The 17001-nt window shown below is 44.6% G+C and overlaps 1 non-coding gene across 1 annotated transcript; it reads right to left on the bottom strand.

The window, feature by feature from the left end:
- Positions 1–1583: 1583 nt before the first annotated feature.
- Positions 1584–1657, bottom strand: Trnat-ugu. The gene has a single exon. It is a non-coding gene; the product is annotated as a tRNA-Thr (tRNA).
- Between the last annotated feature and the right edge of the window lie 15344 nt (positions 1658–17001).

Raw genomic sequence — 17001 nt, forward strand, 5'->3', positions numbered from 1 at the left:
TTGAACTTTTTCGATGTACTCCGTCAGTCCTATCTGGTAAGGAAACCGCACCGCGCAGCAGTAATCTAAAAGAGGACGGACAAGCGTAGTGTAGGCAGTGTTCGTAGTAGATCTGTTACATTTTCTAAGTGTCCTGCCAATAAAACGCAGTCTTTGGTTAGTCTTCCTCACAACATTTTCTGTGTGTTCCTTCCAGTTCAAGTTGTTCGTAATTGTAATACCTAGGTATTTACTTGAATTTACGGATTTTAGATTAGACTGATTTATCGTGTAACCGAAGTTTAACGAATTCCTTTTAGCACTCATGTGGATGACCTCATACTTTTCGTTATTTAGGGTCAACTGCCACTTTTCGCACCATTCAGATATTTTTTTCTAAATCGTTTTGCAGTTTGTTTTGAACTTCTGATGACTTTATTAGTCGATAAACGACAGCGTCATCTGCAAACAACCGAAGACGACTGCTCAGATTGTCTGGCAAATCGTTTATATAGATAAGGAACAGCAAAGGGCCTACAACACTCCCTTGGGGAACGCCAGAAATAACTTCTGTTTTACTCGATAACTTTCCGTCAATTACTACGAACTGTGACCTCTGTGACAGGAAATCGCAAATCCAGTCACATAACTGAGACGATATCCCATAAGTACGCAATTTCACTACGAGCCGCTTGTGTGGTACAGTGGCAAAAGCCTTCCGGAAATCTAGGATTACGGAATCGATCTGAAATCGCATGTCACTAGCACTCAGCACTTCATGTGAATAAAGAGCTGGTTGTGTCTCACAGGAACGATGTTTTCAAAACCCATGTTGACTGTGTGTCAATAGACCGTTTCCTTCGAGGTAATTCATAATGTTCGAACACAATATATGTTCTAAAATCGTGCTGCATATCGACGTTAACGATATGGGCCTGTAATTTACTTGATTAATCCTACTACCTTTCTTGAATACTGGTGTGACCTGTGCAGCTTTCCAGTCTTTGGGTACGTTTCTTTCGTCGAGTTAACGGTTGTGCATGATTGTTAAGTATGGAGCTAATGCATCAGCATACTCGGAAAGGAACCTAATTGGTATACAGTCTGGACCAGAAGACTTGCGTTTATTAAGTGATTTGCCAGTCTGGACCAGAAGACTTGCTTTTATTAAGTGATTTGAGTTGCTGTCCATGATTTATTAGTAAACAATGATGCGGTCCAAACGTATATTCTCAGAAATTTCTTCCTCAAATTATGACACCAGTAGACATCTATTGGCCGCGATTGCCCTCTTTGCTGTGATACTCTGCTTTTTGCGTCCTCCTTGGTTCGTCTGTGAAGGATTACTTTCCTTTCCAAGGCAACAGAATTCGTTAACTGCCTCTATTTCCTTATCACGAGTTTTGTTGCTAAATTTCTCGCTATCCTAATTTCTGCTGCTTCTCATTACTTGCTCTTATTGCGAATTTCCCTCTATCCATATTCTGCACTCATTAGACTGTTCATTACATGCAACACATCCTGTAATAAATGATGACTAACTGAAACCCTCAGCTGCCGACAGGTGTTGTTGATATACCTCGATGTGGACAGCTGATAATGTGTGCCCCGACCGGGACTCGAACCCGGGATCTCCTGCTTACATGGCAGACGCTCTATCCATCTGAGCCACCGAGGACACACATGAATAGCGCGACTGCATGGACTTATCCCTTGCTCGTTTCCCGTGAGATGGATAGAGCGTCTGCCATGTAACAGAACAGTTACTGTCTTCATATATACATCCTGTAATTCTTCCTGCCTTTCACCGAGGGTAGCAATGTCATAAGTGCATACAACTGATATTCAGTCACCCTGAATTTTAATTCTACTGCCCAACCTTACCTTTATTTCTGTCATTGTTTCTTTGATGTATAGATTGAACCGTGAGAGCGAAAATGTGCGTCCCTGTCCTAAACCATTTTTAATGTGAGTACTTTGTTCTGGATCTTTCAGTCTTATTTTTCACTCTTGGTTCTTTTACGTATTGTATGTCACCCGTGTTTCCCTGTAGCGTACTCCTGTTTTCTCAGCTTTCCGAACAACTTGCATCGTTTCGAACTGTCGGAGGCTTATTCTAGATCGACAAATCCTATGAGCGTGTCTTGATTTTTCATCAATCTTACTTTCATTGTCAACAGCAACGTTAGAGTTGCCTTTCCTAACCCAAACTTATCGTCGTCCAACAGAACCCAGTTTTCTTTTCACTTCTTCTGTATATTAATCTTATCAGCAATTTGGATGAATGAGATGTGAAGCGCTAATTGTGCGATAGTTTGCGCACCTACCACCCCTTACTATTTTCGGAATTGTGTGGACCATACTTTTCCGAAATTCTGATAGTACGTCGCCAGTTCATAATTCTACACAGCAGTTAGAAAAGTCGTTTGGTTGCCACTCTCCCCCCTCTCCCATCGCCTTTAGAAATTCCGATGCAATGTCTTCCAGAGCTATTTAGAATTCTGACTAATACTGGGTCCCCTATGTCTTCCTTACAGACTCCAGTTTCTTCTTCTGTCAAGCCGTGAGGCAAGTGCTCCCCCTCACAGAGGCCTTCAGTTTACCTTTTCCCACCTAATCACTCTTTTCTCTGTAGCTAACAGTGCAGTGCAATCCCCTCTGCACTCTTGATGTGACCACCCTTGCCCTTAATTTCACAGAATTTCGTTTCGACTTCTCTATATGCTGAGTCAATACTTCTGATGTTGTTTGGTTTGTGGCGCGATCAAATGCACGGTCATCAGCGCCCGTACAAAGTCCCAGTATGTACCGCGTCTAATTTTTACACAGTTCGATCTAGCCACTGCGGCGAATGATGATGAAGTGATGAAGATAACACAAACAACCAGTCCCTGGGCAGAGAAAATCCCCAACACAGCCGGGAATCGAACCCAGAACACCAGAATACAGAGGCAGAAACGCTAGCCACCAGACCACGACCTGCGGACAGTCTCCTTTTCTATTTCTTCGCATTTTTTCTGCAGTCATTTCGCATTGAGTACTCTGCACTTTCTATTTACTTCTTTCCTAAGCGATTTATACTCCATTATTCATGTTTTTCCCTGAGAATTTCCTCCTTTCGTCAATCAACTGAAGTACGAGGTGCATTCAAGTTCTAAGGCCTCCGATTTTTTTTCTAATTAACTACTCACCCGAAATCGATGAAACTGGCGTTACTTCCTGACGTAGTCGCCCTGCAGACGTACACGTTTTTCACAACGCTGACGCCATGATTCCGTGGCAGCGGCGGAGGCTTCTTTAGGAGTCTGTTTTGACCACTGGAAAATCGCTGAGGCAATAGCAGCACGGCTGGTGAATGTGCGGCCACGGAGAGTGTGTTTCATTGTTGGAAAAAGCCAAAAGTCATTAAGAGCCAGGTCAGGTGAGTAGGGAGCATGAGGAATCACTTCAAAGTTGTTATCACGAAGAAACTGTTGCGTAACGTTAGCTCGATGTGCGGGTGCGTTGTCTTGGTGAAACAGCACACACGCAGCCCTTCCCGGACGTTTTTATTGCAGTGCAGGAAGGAATTTGTTCTTAAAAACATTTTCGTAGGATGCACCTGTTACCGTAGTGCCCTTTGGAACACAATGGTAAGGATTACGCCCTCGCTGTCCCAGAACATGGACACCATAATTTTTTCAGCACTAGTGGTTACCCGAAATTTTTTTGGTGGCGGTGAATCTGTGTGCTTCCATTGAGCTGACTGGCGCTTTGTTTCTGGATTGAAAAATGGCATCCACGTCTCATCCATTGTCACAACCGACGAAAAGAAAGTCCCATTCATGCTGTCGTTGCGCGTCAACATTGCTTGGCAACGTGCCACACGGGCAGCCATGTGGTCGTCCGTCAGCATTCGTGGCACCCACCTGGATGACACTTTTCGCATTTTCAGGTCGTCATGCAGGATTGTGCGCACAGAACCCACAGAAATGCTAACTCTGGAGGCGATCTGTTCAACAGTCATTCGGTGATCCCCCAAAACAATTCTCTCCACTTTCTCGATCATGTCGTCAGACCGGCTTGTGCGAGCCCGAGGTTGTTTCAGTTTGTTGTCACACGATGTTCTGCCTTCATTAAACTGTCGCACCCACGCAAATTCAGAAAACGAATGATTGCACGCTGTTCAAGTAAGGAAAACATCGTCATTTTAAGTATTTAAAACATTTCTCATTCTCGTCGCTGGCGGTAAAATTCCATCTGCTGTATGGTGCTGCCAACTCTGGGACGTATTGACAATGAACGCGGCCTCATTTTAAAACAATGCGCATGTTTCTATCTCTTTTCAGTCTGGAGAAAAAAAATCGGAGGCCTTAGAACTTGAATGCACCTCGTATTCCTTCTGTTGCTCAGGTTTCTTCGGAGTTACCGTCATTGTACATATTTCTCTCGGTCCAACATTTGTCATTACCCTTTTCAGAGATGTCCAATCGTTTTCAGTTGAACTGCGTACTGTGATATTCCTTGTAGCAGTACCACGACCTTAGCGAACTTCCAACGCGTCTCATCAGTCGTCAGAACTTTAGTTTCCCACGTCTTTCCATAATAATTCTTCCGTACGATTGTCTCAAACTTCAGTCTCCTATTCATCATTACTAAATTATGAGCTGAGTCTATATCTGCTCCTGATTATACCTTAGAGTCAATATCTGGTTTCGGAATTCTGTCTGACGATGTTGTAATCAAACTGGAATCTCACCGTGTCTCCGGGTCTTTTCCAAGTGTACCACCTCCTGTTGTGCGTTTTGAACAGAGTATTCCTTCCCCTACAACCAAGTTCTAATCTCCCTTGATTATTAGGTGTCAACTATCTTTATATTGAATTTCCTGTTCAGTATCCTCCTGTACACTACTGGCCATTAAAATTGCTACACCACGAAGATGACGTGCTACAGACGCGAAATTTAACCGACAGGAAGAAGATGCTGTGAAATGCTAATGATTAGCTTTTCAAAGCATTCACATAAGGTTGGCGCCGGTGACGACACCTACAACGTGCAGACATGAGGAACGTTTCCAACAGATTTCTCATACATAAACAGCAGTTAACCGACGTTGCCTGGTAAAACGTTGTTGTGATGCCTCGTGTAAGGAGGAGAAATGCGTACCATCACGTTTCAGACTTTGATAAAGATCGGATTGTAACCCATCGCGATTGCGTTTTATCGTATCGCGACATTGCTGCTCGCGTTGGTCGAGATCCAATGACTGTTAGCAGAATATGGAATCGGTGCGTTCAGGAGGGTAATACGGAGCGCCGTGCTAGATCCCAACGGCCTCGTATCACTAGCAGTCTTATCCGCATGGCTGTAACGGATCGTGCAGCCACGTCTCGACCCCTGAGTCAACAGATGGGGATGTTTGCAAGACGACAACCATCTGCACGAACAGTTCGACGACGCTTGCAGCAGCATGGACTATCAGCTCGGAGACCATGGCTGCGGTTACCCTTGACGATGCATCACAGACAGGAGCGCCTGCGATGGTGTACTCAACGACGAACCTGGCTGCACGAATGGTAAAACGTCTTATTTCGGATGAATCCAGGTTCTGTTTGCAGCATCATGATGGTCGCATCCGTGTTTGCTGTCATCGCGGTGAACGCACATTGGAAGCGTGTATTCGTCATCGCCATACTGGGGTATCACCCGCCGTGATGGTATAGGGTGCCATTGGTTACCTCTCGGTCACCTCTTGCTCGCATTGACGGCACTTTGAACAGTGGACGTTACATTTCAGATGTGTTACGACCCGTGGCTCTACCCTTCATTCGATCCCTGCGAAACCCTACATTTCAGCAGGATAATGCACGACCGCATGTTGCAGGTCCTGTACCGGCCTTCCTGGATCCAGAAAATGTTGGACTGCTGCCCTGGCCAGCACATTCTCCAGATCTCTTACCAATTGAAATCGTCTGGTCAATGGTGGCCGAGCAACTGGCTCATCACAATACGCCAGCCACTACTCTTGATGAACTGTGGTATTGCGTTGAAGCTGCATGGGCAACTGTACTTGTACACGCCACCCAAGCTCTGTTTGACTCAATGCCCAGGCGTATCAAAGCCGTTATTACGGCCAGAGGTGGTTGTTCTGGGTACTGATTTCTCAGGATCTATGCACGCGTAAAAATGTAATCATGTGTCAGTTGTAGTATAATATATTTGTCCAATGAATACCCGTTTACCATCTGCATTTCTTCTTGGTGTAGCAATTGTAATGGCCAGTAGTGTATTTTCTCAAATTCTTGCGTTTGCGACGTTTTTTTTTGTTTTGGTTTTAGGGCGCAAAACTGCTATGGTCATTAGCGCCCGGTCCGTGACTTAGGAAACAGTAAAAAACCGAAAATGGAAACCAGCAGCAATGGGAACGAAACTCAAAAAATTGGAGAAACTAAAAGCAGAAGGAAGGCTTAAAAATCCACTACAGAAAGGGGTTGGTTGTCTCCAAGAAAAAGCTTCAAATGACTGACGTCATTTCACTGGCACTAAAACTCGAGAACGCGATCGGCCGAGCGCGCGTAATCTGCTAAAATTGACGATATATCAGGCGACAGCAGTAGACGGGCGCGTAACGCAGTAAAATAGGGGCACTCAATTAAAAGGTGTCTTACCGTCCACAGCTGAGGGCAGTGGGGACAGAGTGGTGGAGGATCGCCGCCTAAAAGATGTCGATGGCTAAAAAGACAGTGCCCTATCCGGAGTCTAGTTAAAATTACCTCCTCCCGGCGACGCGTTCGGGAGGAAGAGGTCCAAGCACAAGGAAGAGCTTTCACGTCCCGCAATTTATTATGGGGAAGTGTCGACCAATGTGCGTGCCATAAAAGAACAACACGGCGACATAAAACGCTCCGTAGATCGGCGAAGGGAATCGATTGAATAGCTGGCCGAAGGAGAGAGACTGCAGCCTTGGCCGCTATATCGGCCGCCTCATTTCCACCGATACCAACGTGTCCTGGGAGCCAGAGGAACTCCACAGAGACGCCCCCCAGGTGGGCAAGCGCAGACAGTCCTGAATCCGGTGGACCAGAGGGTGGACTAGGTAAAGAGCTTGGAGACTGAGGAGAGAGCTGAGAGAATCTGAACAGATAACATACTGTATCCGCTGATGGCGGCGGATATAGTGGACAGCCTGGAGAACAGCGTAAAGCTCCGCAGTATAAACCGAACACTGATCGGGAAGCCGAAACTGATTTGGGGTGTCGCCAACAATATAGGCACTCCCTACACCAAACGATGTTTTTGAGCCATCAGTGTAAATAAATGTGGCTTCCTTCATTTGTGCACATAGAGCAGAAAATGCCCGACGATAAACAAGTGAAGGGGTACCATCCTCGGGAAACTGACAAAGGTCACGGAGCAGGCAGATCCGGGGACGGAGCCAAGGCTGTGCTGTACCCCAAGTTCTCAAGAAGGTTTTAGGAAAGCGGAGGGAAAGAGAATGGAGCAGTTGACGGAAGCGGACTCCCGCTGGTAGTAGGGAGGAGGGGCGGCCTGCATACCCTACATCAAAGGAGGCGTCGAAAAAAATGTCATGGGCTGCATTAGCAGGCATGGAAGACAGATGGCTAGCATAACGACTCAGAAGGACTGGTTTGCGACGTTGCCATGTATACCTGAACTATCGCTGTAGGCGTTGTCGGCGTTGCCAAGTATGATAAACACAAACCTACTGTGTCGTCCGAACGAGACACAACCAGGGCAGAAGCACCACAGGTCTAACATGGGGGCTGGTGGGCTGGTGCCAGTGCCATAGGGACTCGCCACCTGCGAGAGTTGGAGCAGCGGCACGGGCGGCGCTGAGGATGAAGATACCGAGTTCGTCTCGGCCAATTTGCGGACGAGTACAATCGGCAAATGACAGGACGTCAGTGGAGAGAAGCCTACTCGGAAGATAGAAGAGCAGCTCTCGCCCACTTGCTTATAGGTAAATGTGTGACTAGGGCCTCCCGTCGGGTAGACCGTTCGCCGGGTGCAAGTCTTTCGATTTGACGCCACTTCGGCCACTTGTGCGGCGATGGTGATCAAATGACGATGATTAGGACAACGGAACACCCAGTCCTTGAGCGGAGAAAATCTCCGACCCAGCCGGGAATCGAACGCGGATCCTGAGGATTGACATTCTGTCGCGCTGACCACTCAGCTACCGGGGGCGGACTGACTTACAAAGGGACCCTCCATAATGTAAATCACGGATTTTTATGCGTCTCAAATATGTTGCAGAGGCACTTACCCTGAGTACCTGGCTATCCCGTTTTTTTAGCGACGGGGCTTGGTTTGTGAGAAAATCGATTTTGAAGTTCATTGCGTGCTTTGTATACCCATAATAATACACATAATTCGAGCAAGTCAGCGTAGCGCAGTGGTAAAGGTTTAGGGCTACCGCGATGGAGGTACCGTGTTCGAGACCTGCTTTTTTTTTTTTACACACATCCGATTTTTTCAATGTTATTTCAAAGAATATCAACAAACAGTGTAAGGTGTGCAAAGTTATAAAGATGGTCGAAATATGTGTAATGTTACAGGTATCTAAAGCTCGCAATGAACTTCAAAATCAATTTTCCCAAAAACTAAGGCTCGTCGCTAAAAAAAAAAAAAAACCGGATAGCCAGGTACTCAGGACAAGTGCCTCTACAACATATTTGAAGCGCATCAAAATCCGTGATTTACAATATGGAGGGTCACCTTGTTACACAGAGATCGTCGTTTAGTGAACTCTTAGAAGTGAACTGACAGTTGTAAATTACATTTGCTATGTACTGTGAAGTTTACCTACGATTATTTGCACTTAGCCGTTGAGGGAGTTTGTGTTATATTACAAGCTATGTTGCAGACTTCACCTATCACTGAAATGTTCACAGTGGCTCACTTTCCCATCTACTTTCCTGTTCATAATGAATCCTGCTTCCGTCATTGGATCTACCGCTGGTGTTGCTATTGCGCTGTATTAATTTGACCAGAAATTCTTATCCGCTCTCCTCTTCGCTTCATTGGCCCCCACATAGCTAGTCAGAGTCTTTACATTTCCCTTTTCAGATTTTCTACCTTCAAACTTCTGACTTTCTAACTTCCGATTCGTAGAAAGTTATCACTTCGTTGATTATTCCATCTTTCTCTCACTGTCACCTCACCCTTGGCACTCGTCTCCCTGGAATAATTCGGAAACTTTTTCCAGTGAGGAGATCCAATTACAGCCAACATGTCCTGTGGATACAGACGTTTTGTGTCTAAACGCTGTGGTTTCCATTGCCTTTTGCATGCTCACGCCGTTGATCATTGCTGATTCTTCCTTCTGTTAGGGTCAGTTTCCCACCCAAGGGGGAGAGGGTGCCCCGAGCCTCTGTCCGCTCATCTGCCCTCTCTTCCAAGGTCACTGGCAGAACGAGGCTGACTTCTTGCGCCGGAAGTCTTCGGTCACCACTCCAGATGGTTTCAAAATTTGAGCAGTAGCAGGTTTCGAACTCGGGACCCAGGAATTTTTTCCAAAAATGGTTCAAATGGCTCTGCGCACTATGGGACTTAAAATCTGAGGTCATCAGTCCCCTAGAACTTATAACTACTTAAACCTAACTAACCTAAGGACGTCACGCACATCCATGCCCGAGGCAGGATTCGAACCTGCGACCGCAGCAGTCGCGCAGACCCGAACTGAAGCGCCTAGAACCGCTCGGCCACCGCGGCCGGGCAGCAATTTTTTCCTTTGCTACTTACATTCCTTTCAACAGCTACCATGCGCTGACCAGCACCAAACTTTGGCTGGAGACGACTCCCTCCCTATCGGCCCGGACCACACCACTCTTCCCATTACAGCCCGCAACAGAATGTAAACTGACAGTGGAGGGGGAGGAATGAAAGGAAAGGGTAGGAACTAAGGATTTCAGATACATTGAGATTTTGTGCGTAATCAGCGCTGACGATAGAAAAATGTGTCCCGGATCGGGACTCGAACCCAGAACCTCCTGTTTGCTATGCAGTTGCGTTAACCAGTGCGCCACTTTTTTTATTGTCATATGTTGTACATACAATTTATTTAACCACATATCACTTTCTAAAGTAACTCTATTCTGTCGGCACTGGGTCACGGTGTTTATCGGACTTTCTCGGTACGCTCCACGGCCTACTGACATTCTCAGCTAGCGCCACCTATCTGCAGTCCCTGTACATGTCCTCCATGCACGCTAATTTTAGATTCCCGCAGGAGGTCGAGCGTATGTGTGCATCTACGGTGAAAGTTGGGGATTCATTGCTCATCGAGGCCAGTCAATTATGTGACCGTATGGTGTCTTTTCTTTCGGATATGTTCGAAAGTACAGATGTTACAGTCAAAACTCGTTTTTAGTTAGAGCGCGTTCTTACTAGTTGAAACTAGTTTATACTCAGCCACTTCGTCAAAACGCGTTTTGCGTAGTTAAAACTAGTTTTAACTGACTTTCGCTTTTGACCAGCAGTAAATTCTAGATGTAACCGAGGCTATCAGTATTAACTAGTTTCAACTAGTAAGAACGCGTTCTAACTGTACTGGACAGAACTAGTTCTAACTAAATTTATTTAGGGGCGAATATTAAAATTAAGAGCAATTACGTGTTGACTGAAATAAAAACAGCATTTTTGTATTTCACAGGAGAGCTTCTGTGAAGTTTGGAAAGTAGGAGACGGGGTACTGCCGGAAGTAAAAGTGAGAGGACGGGCCGTGAGTCGTGCTTGGGTAGCTCAGCTCTTCCCCGCGAAAGGCTAAGGTCCCGAGTTCGAGTCTCGGTCCGGCACACAGTTTTAATCTGCCAGGAGGTAGCATTGTTGTATTGTGCAATGCAATATTTGAGAATATTGATCATACATCTATGTCATTAATATTAACTACAGTAATACAAAAATAACCATACACTGAAGAAACATTTTAAGGAACATTACAGAGCCATATTAACAGTATTAGTTACGAAAGTCTAAGCAAAACAATCATACACTAAAAGTGTATTAATTACTCATACGTTTGACAAAAGTTGCTACAATCTTAATAAAAGAGAAACGCACCAAAAAATTTTAACAATTAAATTTTGATTATTTGTTATTGAAAGGCAATCTGTCGTAACATCTTGAATTACAAAGATTTCCTTTTTCCTACAAAAGCATCTTTTTGAAATATATGCCTTCTTACACATACAGTGAACAAATCCTTGTCCTGCTCCTAAGGCTGCCACCTTGGCAGCAGTTCTTAATGATACCTTTGTCTGTGGCACATCTTCCAGCAGCAAGAATTTATCTTTGGACACGTCGAATTCGGTTCTGGAACAGAACTTTTAATTAGCTTGTTTGAAAGGCGATTAGGTACTTAATATATATTATAAAATTTATTACAATGTAAGTATTAAAACTTAAAATATTAATTGATTACTTGAATAGTTAGCAACGTTATCAGAGCCTTAAATCAATGAAGTAATGAATATGTCTGACATTTGTCCTTAATTATTGAAATCAATTCAGAAATACATACCTGCAATACAATTTGTCGAGTATCCCATATTTCGTTCCGGTCTTGTGCAAGCTCTGTTCATCTTTCTGAAGAACAACTCCAATAATATTGGGGAGATCTGCTTTTGCTCTGTCGATAACAGTAATCGGTATAATTATATTGTCACTGATTTCTACAGTGGCATGTACTGAATCTGAAGCCATCTTCATTCTTTTGGCCTGTTTCGTCAGGTTTTCATGAGCGTTTTCTCTAGCTGTTCGTATTTGAGACTGTTGTTCCGTAATAGCTTCAGCTTCTGGATCTTCTTGACAAGCTAGAGTTATTTCAGGCTCTGCACTCGTACTAGCTACGGCTTCTGGATCCTCTTGATTGGATGCTGCTGTTGTTGGAGACTTTATACTTGTACTATTCAAAGCTTCTGCATCTTGTTGCTCTTAATTTTAATATTTGCCCCTAAATACATTTAGCGAGGACTAGCTCTGTATAGTTTAGTTAGAGCGCGTTCTTACTAGTTGAAACTAGTTGTTACTGACAGCCTTAGTTACAACTAGAATTTACTGCTGATCAAAAGCGAAAGTCATTTAAAACTAGTTTCAAGTAGGTAAAACGCGTTTTGACGAAGTGGCTCAGTATAAACTAGTTTTAACTAGTAAGAACGCGTTCTAACTAAAAACGGGTTTTGACTGTAACACAGACACCGCTCATTTACATAACAGCAACAGAATTCCCAGAATCCAACGTCACGGCGTTCAGCTATCTAAAAAACGCTACATGAAAGGATGCCGCTCCATTGTGATGGGTCACAATTGTTGATACGTTCCCAGAATAAAACTGTCACCCTGCAGCGAAGTGTGCGCTGATAGGAAAGCTCCTGGCAGACTAAAACCGGGTGCCGGGCCGAGACTCGAACAAGGGACCTTTGCCGTTCGTGGGCAAGTGCTCTACCGACTGAGCTACCCAAGCACGACTCACGACACATCCTCAAAGCTTTACTTCCACCAGTACCTCTCCTCCTACCTTCCAGACTTCACAGAAGCTCTCCTTCGTAACGTGCAGAACTAGCACTCCTGGCAGAAACTAGCGCTGCTTTCTTCCAGGAGCGCTACTTCCTTTACCACTGCTACTCGTTTCGTTTCCTGTTCCACTCGCAAATACAGCGGCTGAAAAACGACTGTCTGTATGCCTCCGTATGAGCACTACTTTCTCGTATATTATCTTCGTGGTCCTTACGCGAAACGTCGACGGTTGTTCGTTCTCCAGTCAGCTTCGAATATTGGCTCTCTAAATTTTCTCAATAGTGAAATAAATTCGCCTTCCCTCCAGGGATTTCCATTTCAATTCCCGAAGCATCTCCGTAACACTGGCCTGTTGATCAAATCTACCGCTAATAAATCTTGGATGTTGTTGTTGTTGTGGTCTTCAGTCCTGAGACTGGTTTGATGCAGCTCTCCATGCTACTCTATCCTGTGCAAGCTTTTTCATCTCCCAGTACCTGCTGCAACCTACATCCTTCTGAATCTGCTTAGTGTATTCATCTCTTGGTCTCCCTCTACGATTTTTACCCTCCACGCTGCCCTCCAATACTAAATTGGTGATCCCTTGATGCCTCAGAACATGTCCTACCAACCGATCTCTTCTTCTGGTCAAGTTGTGCCACAAACTTCTCTTCTCCCCAATCCTATTCAATACTTCCTCATTAGTTATGTGATCTACCCATCTAATCTTCAGCATTCTTCTGTAGCACCACATTTCGAAAGCTTCTATTCTCTTCTTGTCCAAACTATTTATCGTCCATGTTTCACTTCCATACATGGCTACACTCCACACAAATACTTTCAGAAATGACTTCCTGACACTTAAATCTATACTCGATGTTAACAAATTTCTCTTCTTCAGAAACGCCTTCCTTGCCATTGCCAGTCTACATTTTATATCCTCTCTACTTCGACCATCATCAGTTGTTTTGCTCCCCAAATAGCAAAACTCCTTTACTACTTTAAGTGTCTCATTTCCTAATGTAATTCTCGCAGCACCACCCGACTTAATTAGACTACATTCCATTATCCTTGTTTTGCTTTTGTTGATGTTCATCTTATATCCTCCTTTCAAGACACTGACCATTCCATTCAACTGCTCTTCCAAGTCCTTTGCTGTCTCTGACAGAATTACAATGTCATCGGCGAACCTCAAAGTTTTTATTTCTTCTCCATGAATTTTAATACCTACTCCGAATTTTTCTTTTGTTTCCTTTACTGGTTGCTCAATATACAGATTGAACAACATCGGGGAGAGGCTACAACACTGTCTCACTCCCTTCCCAACCGCTGCTTCCCTTTCATGCCCCTCGACTCTTATAACTGCCATCTGGTTTCTGCACAAATTGTAAATAGCCTTTCGCTCCCGGTATTTTACCCCTGCCACCTTTAGAATTTGAAAGAGAGTATTCCAGTCAACATTGTAACAAGCTTTCTCTAAGTCTACAAATGCTAGAAACGTAGGTTTGCCTTTCCTTAATCTTTCTTCTAAGATAAGTCGTAAGGTCAGTATTGCCTCACGTGTTCCAGTGTTTCTACGGAATCCAGACTGATCTTCCCCGAGGTTGGCTTCTACTAGTTTTTCCATTCGTTTGTAAAGAATTCGTGTTAGTATGTCACCCTTTTATCCGACCTGATATGGATCCTAAACAGTCAAGCAGTACTCAAGAATACGTCGCACTAGCGTCTTGCACGCGGTCTCGTTTACAGATGACCCACACTTCCCCAAAATTTTCCCAATAAACCGAACCTGGTCGCAGCTAACACTTGGTTTAAGAGTCATGAAAGAAGGGTGTACATGTAGAAGAGGCCTGGAGACACTGTAAGGTTTCAGATAGATTATATAATGGTAAGACATAGGTTTAGGAACCAGGTCTTAAATTGTAAGATATTTCCAGGGGCAGATGTCGACTCTACCACGATCTATTGGTTATGAACTGTGGAGTAAAACTGAAGAAACAGCAAAGAGGTGGGAATTTAAGGAGATGGGACATGGATAAACTGAAAGAACCAGAGGTTGTAGAGAGTTTCAGAGAGAGCATTAGGGAACGATTGACAGGAATAGGGGAAAGAAATAAGGTAGAAGAAGAACGGGTAGCTTCGAGTGATGAAATAGTGAAGGCAGCAGAGGATCAAGTAGGTAAAAAGCCGAGGTCTAGTAGAAATCCTTGGGTAACAGAAGACATACTGAATGTAATTGACGAAGTAGGTAAAAAGCCGAGGGCTAGTAGAAATCCTTGGGTAACCGAAGACAAATTGAATGTAATTGATGCAGTCAATGAAACAGGCAAAAAGAAACACAAACGTCTCAAAAATGAGATCGACAGAAAGTGCAGAATGGCTAAGCAGGAGTGGCTAGAGGACAAATTTAAGGATGTAGAGACATATATCACTAGGTGTAAGATAGATACTGCCCACAGGAAAAGTAAAGAGACCTTTGGAGAAAAGAGAACCACTGGCATGAATATCAAGAGCTCAGATGGAAAACCAGTTCTAAGCAAAAGAAGAGATAGCAGAAAGGTGGAAGGAGTATATAGAGGGTCTATACAAGGGCGATGTACTTGAGGGTAATGTTATGGAAATGGAAGAGGACGAAAGTGAAGATGAAATGGGAGATTTGATGCTGCGTGAAGAATTGATATAGCACTGAAAGATCTTAGTCGAAACAAGGCCCGGAGTAGACAACATTGCGTTAGAACTACTGACAGCCTTGGTAGAGCCAGCCATGACAAAACTGTTCCAAGTGGTGCGAGAGATGTATGAGATAGGCGAAATACTCTCAGACTTCAAGAGGAATGTAGTAACCATAATTCCAAAGAAAGAGTTGCTGGCAGGTGTGAAAATTACCCAACTATCAGCTTAATAAGTCACGGCTGCAAAATACTAACACGAATTCCTTGCAGAAGAATGGATAAACTGGTAGAGCCGGCCTCAGTGAAAATCATTTTGCATTCCGCAGATATGTAGGAACACACGAGGCAATACTAACTCTACGACTTATCTTAGAAGACGGGTTCAGGAAAGGCAAACCCATTTTATAGCGTTTGTAGACTTAGAGAAAGCCTTAGACAGTGTTAACTGGAATACTCTCTTTCAAATTCTGAAGGTGTGAGGGGTAAAATACAGGGAGCGAAAGGCTATTTACAATTTGTAAATAAAACAGATGACAATTATAAGAGTTGAGGGGCACGAAAGGGAAGCAGTGGTTGAGAAGGTAGTGAGACAGTGTTGTAGCTTATTCCCTATGTTATTCAGTCTGTATATTAAGCAAGCAGTGAAGGAAACAAAAGAAAAATTTGGAGTAGGGATTAAAACCCAGGGATAAGAAATAAAAGATTTATTTCTCGATAGCTTGACATTTCTTTCTGCAGCCATTGCGCTATTGCTTCCCTGAGCTTCCTAATTATTTCAGCCGTAAGTGACTTTAACACTTGTTGAGAAACAATTGGCGTCAGCTAAGGGACTTTCACTTGTAGTCTGTGGCATTCGGCTCTTCCCACGCCCCGAAGGCCAGGCTGCGGCCGTGTTTGGTAAACAGCGCAGCGTAGTTGTGCCACAGAGTCCTTGGACGGGCTCACTGCTCTCTTTGTGGTCCGACTCTGCAATTTGGCGGGCAGCAGGTTCCTCCAAGGACACCGGCTCCCACCTCACCTTAACTCGCCCCGCCTTTATCTCCGCCGTGCTTTTGTCTGGCTTGATAGCGGGCGCACAGACAATAACCTGCTCACGACGCGGCTGCGAGAACTGAAGGCAAGGCCAACGGTCCTCCGTGATTAAAACCGGCAGCGTATGTGGCTATAGAACTAATATACAGGGTGTCACAAAAGGGTACGGCCAAACTTTCAGGAAACATTCCTCACACACAAATAAAGAAAAGATGTTATGTGGACATGTGCCCGGAAACGCTTAATTTCCATGTTACAGCTCATTTTAGTTTCGTCAGTATGTACTGTACTTCCTCAATTCACCGCCAGTTGGCCCAATTGAAGGAAGGTAGTGTTGACTTCGGTGTTTGTGGCAACATGCGACTCATTGCTCTACAGTACCAGCATCAAGCACATCAGTACGTAGCATCAGTAGGTTAGTGTTCATCACGAACGTGGTTTTGCAGTCAGTGCAATGTTTGCAAATGCGGAGTTGGCAGATGCCCATTTGATGTATGGATTAGCACGGGGTAATAGCCGTGGCGCGGTACGTTTGTATCGAGACAGATTTCCAGAACTAAGGTGTCCCGACAGGAAGACGTTCGAAGCAATTGATCGGCGTCTTAGGGAGCACGGAACAGTCCAGCCTATGACTCGCGATTGGGGAAGACCTAGAACGACGAGGACACCTGCAATGGACGAAGCAATTCTTCGTGCAGTTGACGATAACCCTAATGTCAACGTCAGAGAAGTTGCTGCTGTACAAGGTAACGTTGACCACGTCACTGTACGGGGAGTGCTACGGGAGACCCAGTTGTTTCCGTACCGTGTACAGCGTGTGC

Source organism: Schistocerca piceifrons, chromosome 8 (assembly GCF_021461385.2).
Source record: "Schistocerca piceifrons isolate TAMUIC-IGC-003096 chromosome 8, iqSchPice1.1, whole genome shotgun sequence".
NCBI classification, from domain to species: domain Eukaryota; kingdom Metazoa; phylum Arthropoda; class Insecta; order Orthoptera; family Acrididae; genus Schistocerca; species Schistocerca piceifrons.